At 34.7% G+C, this 8,199-nt stretch overlaps 1 pseudogene; it reads right to left on the minus strand.

The window, feature by feature from the left end:
- Window positions 1-227: 227 nt before the first annotated feature.
- LOC114089310 (transcription initiation factor TFIID subunit 9-like) lies at window positions 228-1,135 on the minus strand (annotated as a pseudogene).
- Window positions 1,136-8,199: the final 7,064 nt, after the last annotated feature.

Raw genomic sequence — 8,199 nt, forward strand, 5'->3', positions numbered from 1 at the left:
AACAACTTTATTTTTTTTTACACATAAAGGCTGATGAAAAACCATTACTGGTCCTATTAAAGAAAATCCAACATTGCAATTGAGAAGAATAAGAACTATTATTTACTCATTAAATACTATTTAAGTTTTCTAACACACAACTTAAAAACATACAGCATGCTTCTTTAATTTCAGTACAATGGATTCAAGACCAAGTTTACATACAGGTTACATGCATCAAAGCCAGATTACAAATTATCATAGTCATCATCATCATCATCATCACGTTTTCTTTTCAATGCATTTGATGATTCATTGGCAGTATTTTGTGATGATACCATATTAGTGGTAATAAGAATGTTTTTGGACCCAATTAATTATGGATTAATTAGAACATTCTGAACTGCTGATGTTGCAGGAATTGAGGCTTTTACCGCAGGGGACTGTGAAGTAGGCATCTGTACTGTAAACCTTTGCCCTGTTAGAGACATTGGAGTCCCTACCTTAGTTGAAACAGACATGGTTTGTGGGGTTGGTGTGCCTAGTGAGGGAGTACTTGGTCTGCTAGTAACTGAACCAACACTTAACCGTGGTACTGTTATTCTTCCTGCAGAAGTAGATGCTTTCTTTTGTAAAGACTTGAGCCTATAGTTTGGTGCTGTTAGGCAATATCTATCAGGAGGCAATCTAGGACCCAAATATGGCTTGATCAATGGCAAAGGGGTTTGATTTCTTTGCCTTGCAATATCTAATAAAAAATCTCTTGGGGGAGGAGAGGTAAAAGACTGGTCAGCTCCACACTGGATTGCCAATCGCACGTCATCTGCATCAAGAGTAGCTTTCTTAGCATGGCTGGAATAAATTTTAGCATCATCTAGAATTGTGGTCACATATTGGAAGGCAAATTCCAACATCTGATTTATAACTCTTGGCTCATATTCTGTAATGCCCATATCCTTCAGGATCTGTGCCATCATCTGTGCATCTTTCGGCATGCTCCTGGGAGAAGCCATCTTGCCAGACTCCATGATATCCAGTGATCAAACTTCTTGAGCTAAATCACCCACATTAATGTATTTCAGTCCTGATCTTGATGCAAGTTCTTTGTCTAATGTAGTTTTTCCAACCCCTGGAGTACTGGTGAGCAGAATGTTCGGTAGCAGCATAGTCCTCCACAGCGACCATACAAGCGCCTAGGCTCACACGCTCAGCGCACTAGGGAGAGCACATTTTATTTTTAAAGCTGGCAACATTTGCATGTTTAATTGTGCAAATGTATTTACAGATTGAGAAATTATTACGAAGCAAACATATATGTAATCAACTCTCAGATCAAGAAATATAATAACTGTCCCCCTCTTCCCATAGTCTCCATCTCCCACCTCTATGTGTACTCACTATACTGAGTTTAAAGTCATCTTTTATTTTGTTTGTTCTTCTTTTTCAGGTAGACATACCACCTGTTTAGCTACTCTTAAATAAGAGAGCTAGTTTAGAACTTTACATTAATAGAAGAATATAGCAGTTATTTTGTTTCCTGTACATAGCCTAATACTGTATTCCCCAAGATTTTCAGGTAAGCAGCATGTAGTGATGTAGCATACCTATCTTTGCTATACAGAATTTCATTATATGGATACACAGTTTATTTATCCATACTTTTTTAAATGGGCATAAGTTGTTTCCAGTTTCTAATAAAAAAAAGTATGAGAATTCTTGAGAGCACACCTGACTTTGGCACATATGTAAAAGCATTTCTCTAATGTTTAGTACTGGAATTTCTAAGTTATGCTTATTGTCAGTTTTGTTGAAAAATGCCACCACGCCACCCTGTTTTACAAAGTAATTACACTCATTTATGCTTCAACAGTGTACCATTGCACCACAAGAAATGAATTATGGTATGTACTCTGATTTCCCTCTGTTCCATTTTCTTTACCTTGTATTCTTATTTCTGAAACAATAAAGCACAGCTACACTTATAATACCAATTTATATACCAATATACTAAATATACTGTGTAATGAATAATATATCTAGAAACCCTGAAATCAGATTTCTGATTGTTCTAATCTTAACAACATTTAGTTTTATCAGATATTCTAATTCTTAGCCATTCTGTGTAATACAATCTAATTGTGATTTTAATATTCATTTCCCTGATTGACAGTGAGGCTGATTACTTTTAAAGATTTGGTTTTCATTTGGGTTTCCTTTTTGTGCCATGCTTAAATCTTTGATTCATTTTCTTAATGAATTGTCTGTGCTTTTCTTAATGATATTTGTAATTAATCTTTTTAATTTTGAGATTATTACATATTCATATACATTTATAAGAAATATTATACAGCAACTCCCATTTGCCCTTTAATCAGTATCCTCCATTGGCAAAATCTTGTGTAACTATTATATAATATTGCAGTCAATGAATTGTCATTGACAAAATCTAATGATATTATTCTGATTTCCCATCTTGTATATATTTCTGTTTATGTATGTGTATACGTGTGTATGCTTAGTTCTGCATGGTTTTGCCACGTGTGAAACTTTGTGTGTCCATCAACATTTTCAAGATATTGACCAGTTCCATCACCACAAGGATCCTCCCAACTGTTCCCTTCTATAGTCTTACCAACCTTCCCATTCATTCTTCTCCCCAGAAAACCTCTGATCTGTTCTCTATCTCTATAATTTTGTCATTTCGAGAATGTTAATAAATAAAAGAAGACAGAAACTTTTTGGGGTTAGCTTTTTTTCTGCTTGACCTACTTCCCTGGAGTTTCATCAAGTGGTTACCTGATCATGTTTTTAAAAATGCAAATGTAGGGCTGGGATTGTGGCTTAGCTGTAGAGCGCCCTGGGTTCTATCCTCAGCACCATGTAAAAATAAATAAGTGGTATAAAGGTGTATTAAGAATTGTAATGTAATAATAATAATAATAATAATAATAATAATAATAGAAAAAATAAATAAGTGAAATAGAGATATTGTGCCCAAATACAACTAAAAAATAAATATTAAAAATGCAAATGTAAAACTCAGGAGTGTGGAATTCTCTCTCAATTTTCTCCATTGTGATTCACCGTTTTACCTTTCCCAGGACTATCACTAGGAATTCTTACCTGTTTAAGCACACTTTCCCCCTTCCCTGGGGACACTGTGAGTATATGTTTACAATTTTTGCCAGAGCCTCAACACTTGAGACTTTGCCACTTGTATGTATATCCCTTTCTGTGAGTGCTCTGGAAGATTTAAGATTCCCATGGAATATAGAAATATACTTTATATAATTTAAGGCATAGTCATTTCAGTGTTCTTTTGTAATTAAAATTTAGGGAAAAAATTGTGAAACCATTCACAGTTGGATAAAGTTACCTGAGTAAATAACCGCTATTCTAAAATGTTTGTTTAAAACCTCTTGCTTCCTCAAATATACGATTGTTTAACTGAAGTTTAATCCATTGCCTTGTTTAAACATAGATTCCATAGTTTTCATTTCCTTCCTAAATTGTTATCTTGTTTCTTTAGAATACATATGGGTAAAATAGTGCTAAAAACAAACCAATAATAATATAAACTTCTCTAATACTTAAGGTCTGCATGAAAGTCGAAGTATTAAGTTTGTATTAACTTTACTCTGTAGCTCATTAAGACATCTCTAACTCATTTCCCAGGTTCTAAGATAAGCACAAAGCTTGACATTCTATTAAAATTTGTTGATAGAGTGAATGAAATCTCTAGATTATTTTGTGTGTGTGTGTGTGTATTGCTTAACTAGAAGCTAGAGTTGCAGAAACAAAAGGTGTATTGATTAATACAAATGCTAGTTGTTGTTATTTACATACTTTTCCAGATTGCTAAAACCAAAGATTAGAAATTGAAATAGAACAAAAAAGAGTCAACAGAAAATTCCCTCCAGCAAACAAAGACACCTGCTTTTAAAAGTTCAAAAGAAAGAAGGTACAAACTTCTATATTAGCTTCCTGGTGTAAAAGTTCCCTTTTATTATATCCACACATTTGCCCATAAGCACACTATTTGTCACAGGGTACTAGAAGGTATTTTGGAAGCTAGGTAGGGAATTGGGGGCAGAATTCCTTTAGTGCTTTCTAATGAGCCAACAGCTGTGACACATAGATCATTGACTGCAGGAGATTGAAGGCACCTTGGGATCATCTTCTCAACTCCTTTAACTATAAAGATAAGGAAAAATAAGGTGGAGGAAAGGTTGTTGATTTATCCAAAGATACCCTGCTGATAGAGGCAGAGTCAAGATCAGATTTCAGATGGTTGAAGCCATGTCAGTGTTCCTCTACTTGACACAACCCAAGGAATATCACCTAGAAAATGCTTTGCTTAGTCATTCAGCAAGTTCATATTGGCCACCCATTGTATTAGGTAATGCACAGAACATTGTGCAGAGGTGAAGAAGGTGATTCTTACTTGCTGTGAAACTTGCCAGTTTCTGGGGAGTTAGACAAGCAACAAGATGTATTACTGTAGACTACGTTAAGTGCCACTGCACAGATATGGACAAAGTGCTGAGAAATCACTGAGAGACTCCGCGAACAGTTTATTGCAGTTCATTTGTCATGTCTCCCCAAAACACTGAACATTACTTTCAAGGCAGCTGTGGTGAGAGGGGATATGTCACAAAACCTTCTTGACCAAAATGACCTTATCGTCCGGGGCATTTCTGATTCCACTGCAGTACATAGACCTGTGGGGTGATGATTACTCTGGGTTTTATGGTTTAAGAAGCACTGAAATAATAATCCTCTAAAAATAAGCCATGACGTATATCCACAGATGTAGAACTAATTTACATATTTAATATGTTTTACATAGTTCCTCAACAAACAAAATCATTACAGAACAAAAATATTTTGTCTTCAGAGAATGGCAAGAAGAAGATGCCCATCTACATTTTGGAGTAATGTTTTGATTTGTTTCTCCAATAGGTAATGTCTCATAATTTTAACTTCTCCATGAAGTCTTTTTTTTAAAAACTATTTTATTTATTTTTTAGTTATTGATGGGCCATTATTTTATTTATTTTATTTTATATGCAGTGCTGAGAATTGAACCCAATGCCTCACACATGGTAGGCACAATCCCAGACCTGTCCATGAAGCTTATGCTGAAGCTTAGATCATATAAAGAAGTAGAGCCTGTGAGTAGCTTTTCCCTTGCCTCCTCTTCCTCTCCCCTAATAGAAGCAAATAGATAAAACCAGGCATGCTTCTCTTCAGTTTCCTTTATCTGTCCTGAGATCACATTGCAAACATTCACTCCTGCAATCCCACTGCCCTCCTATAATTTTCCACTGTGAACTTCTTTGGAGCCCCCTGTCAGATTGATTCAGCCCATCTCTGATTTCAGCAATATCTGTGGTGGGCAGTTCAGTTCCTAAGTACATTGATGGCATCCTGCCTCTAACTTCTGCTCTTTTTCTCTTCAAAGCCTGAAAGTTTGCATAGCTCATACGCGATCAGCTAAGTAAATGTTTCCAAGGATACCCTCCATCAGTGGAGGAGTTTGCTATATCAGCTTCCTCCTTTTTGGTGAGAATATTGACTGAACACCAGGTCCCCAAAGTAATATTAGGCAGTTCAATAACAGCCATGTTCTTGCTTTGTCTTTTTTCCATCTCTGATTCTCTCGCTAACTATGGGTGATCTCTGTCATCAACTCCCAAATAAAGTACCTATACCCAAATCTCAGCTTTGCTGTGGGAGATCCAAGCTTAAGATGCTTCAAAATTCTGAACTTATTTTCTAAGCTTCAACTATACCTTTGACTAACACATGGTCATTATTGCTTCCAGAACAACCTCTGTTCTAGTACTAAGTCATTGGCATGTACTCTATATAAAACCATTTAAAATAGTTTCATGTCCCAAATTGGCTAATTTGAACATTGAAAATAATGGCACTACATCTGTTCGATGATGTACTAAATGCAAAAACCTAGCAGGACAAGTAGACCAAGAAGGGTATATAAGTTGAGCTGAAACTCTGTTCTCTGCACTAAATTTTGCTTCTCCAGAGGGCTATGTTGCAGAGAGTAGGAGTGAGGCATGTTTGCATTAGGTCTGCTTGGATTACTGCTCAAACAGTTTATTGCTTCCAACTGTTTGTTTAGAAACTGTTTCAGCTGAAGAGTTTATTTTCTTTTGCTTTTTCACTTCTAGTTTTAAGAGTAATAAATGTTCATTATGGAAAATTAATAATTCTTAGAAAACCACAGAAGAAAGCAATAATCATGTTAAATTCCATATCCCAAAGTTAATTCCTATCAATGCTTTGTTAAATATTTTTTAAGTTTTGAGAAAACCTATAGAAGGAAATAATGAAAGTCAAGAAGGAGAAAGAGGGAACACCCTATATTTCCATTTTATTGTTTCCTTTTTTCTCATGTACCAGCATTTTATAATGTCATTAAGAAAACATTTTTATTGACATGCTTTTAAAAGCCCACAATTTATACATAATATTAAATTTTCCAATATTCCTTATCACACAACACTGGTACACATATATTTTGTATGCTAATATGCACAGCTCTGATATTTCTTATATGGAGAGTCCTGGAAATAGGATAAATGGGTAAAAGAGTATGTGCATATATGATCCTGCTGGTTGTTGCCAGATTGCTCTATATCTTCAACAATTTACACTTCTCTGCAGGCCTGGCTTTGTGGTAATGTGACCTATACTGTACATTTGCATAGGGACCCATGCTTAGCAAGGACCCTATTCTTGGTTTAATGCTCTTTAATGTTACCATCTTGAAATGCTTATTGATTTTTGAAAAAAAGGAACCTCATTTTCATTTTGCTATGGATCCCACAGATTATACACTTGGTCCTGTTTCCATATGAAAATCAGAAGAAGAAAATAATATCATGTTTAAAGTATTCTATTTCTCATTGAGTATTGTCTATGCAAATCTAATCATTTCTTTGGTCTTATATCTCATGGAGAAAATAAAACAGTTTTAGCTATGCAGTTTTTGCAGTTTTACTCATGTGCTGCAGGCATTATAACTCCGACCAGATAAAATTCAGCCATTTCTTGCCTTGGCTATTTTTGCACTTTTGTGGACCATGTTCAAATTGTTGAGTAGCATAGGTTGTTTCTGTGCTAACAGTTAATTAACAGTTAGTTAACCCATATCCACATATATCACTATATTTTTAAAAGTGATGTGGAGAATGGCAAATTTAGGACTAAAAATGGGGAGGGCATTAATGAACAACACGATCAAAAAAGCAAGCCCTTAAGAACAAATTGAGAAATATCTATATCTCTGCATTAATCTATAGACCCTTATATCTTTTTCTAGCCACTATTTTTAACAGATAAATAATTTAAAAATGGTTTTGATACATTTTATTAATCTTTACTTGTATTTGTTTTGTCAGAAACACTGTATTTTCCTATTTTTTTTCTGGCTTGACTTTAGGCAGTTATCCCTGTGGATTATTGACAATGTTTTTGAATTGTAACAATTTATGTGAGGTCCAGATGAAATAGATTCTTACCAAACAATTTAGTTTAATTGATTATTGGTTTTCTTCAAAGATTTCATATTCTTTTACCATCCCCTGCCCTTCATAATGGTGGTTACACGGTTCCTTTTTTGATTGACATTTTATAATTTTTTTCTTTTATTTATCATTTTGCATTTATATTTGTCAGACTTTCTATTGCAAGTTCTAAAACTCAAAAATTATAAGCCCAAACTAAAAGAGGGTAATGTATTGACTGATGAAAAGATTTATGCTTGGCTCTGGGGTGTTATCTGCCAAATCTTGTGAGACTTATGATGTGTTTACGCATGGGTGACCCCACCAAGAAGGGGATGATAAAACAACCTGCCCACTCCACTGTGCAATCTAAGACCAGAATTATTTTCTTCCATGAATCTGCATTGAAGTTTTCTGTGCTTTTGACTGTGGACCCACAGCTTATCACATGAAAATATCAAATAGTGATGCTATCCAATCTTGTAGTGGCAACAATTGTTTCATCTAAAAGGGTTTTAAATGTGAAGGTGATATAGAAATTTTTTTAAAAAATCACTTACAAAGGTGGTGCAATAGATGAAGTTAGCCTTGCAGTTTGAAAAAGAATGTGAAAATCATAATATTAAAATAACTTAGAAAATGACCTACATTTACCAACTGTTCAAAATCACCTTGGAACACATAAAAT

This window comes from Marmota flaviventris, chromosome 13 (assembly GCF_047511675.1).
Source record: "Marmota flaviventris isolate mMarFla1 chromosome 13, mMarFla1.hap1, whole genome shotgun sequence".
Lineage (NCBI taxonomy): Eukaryota > Metazoa > Chordata > Mammalia > Rodentia > Sciuridae > Marmota > Marmota flaviventris.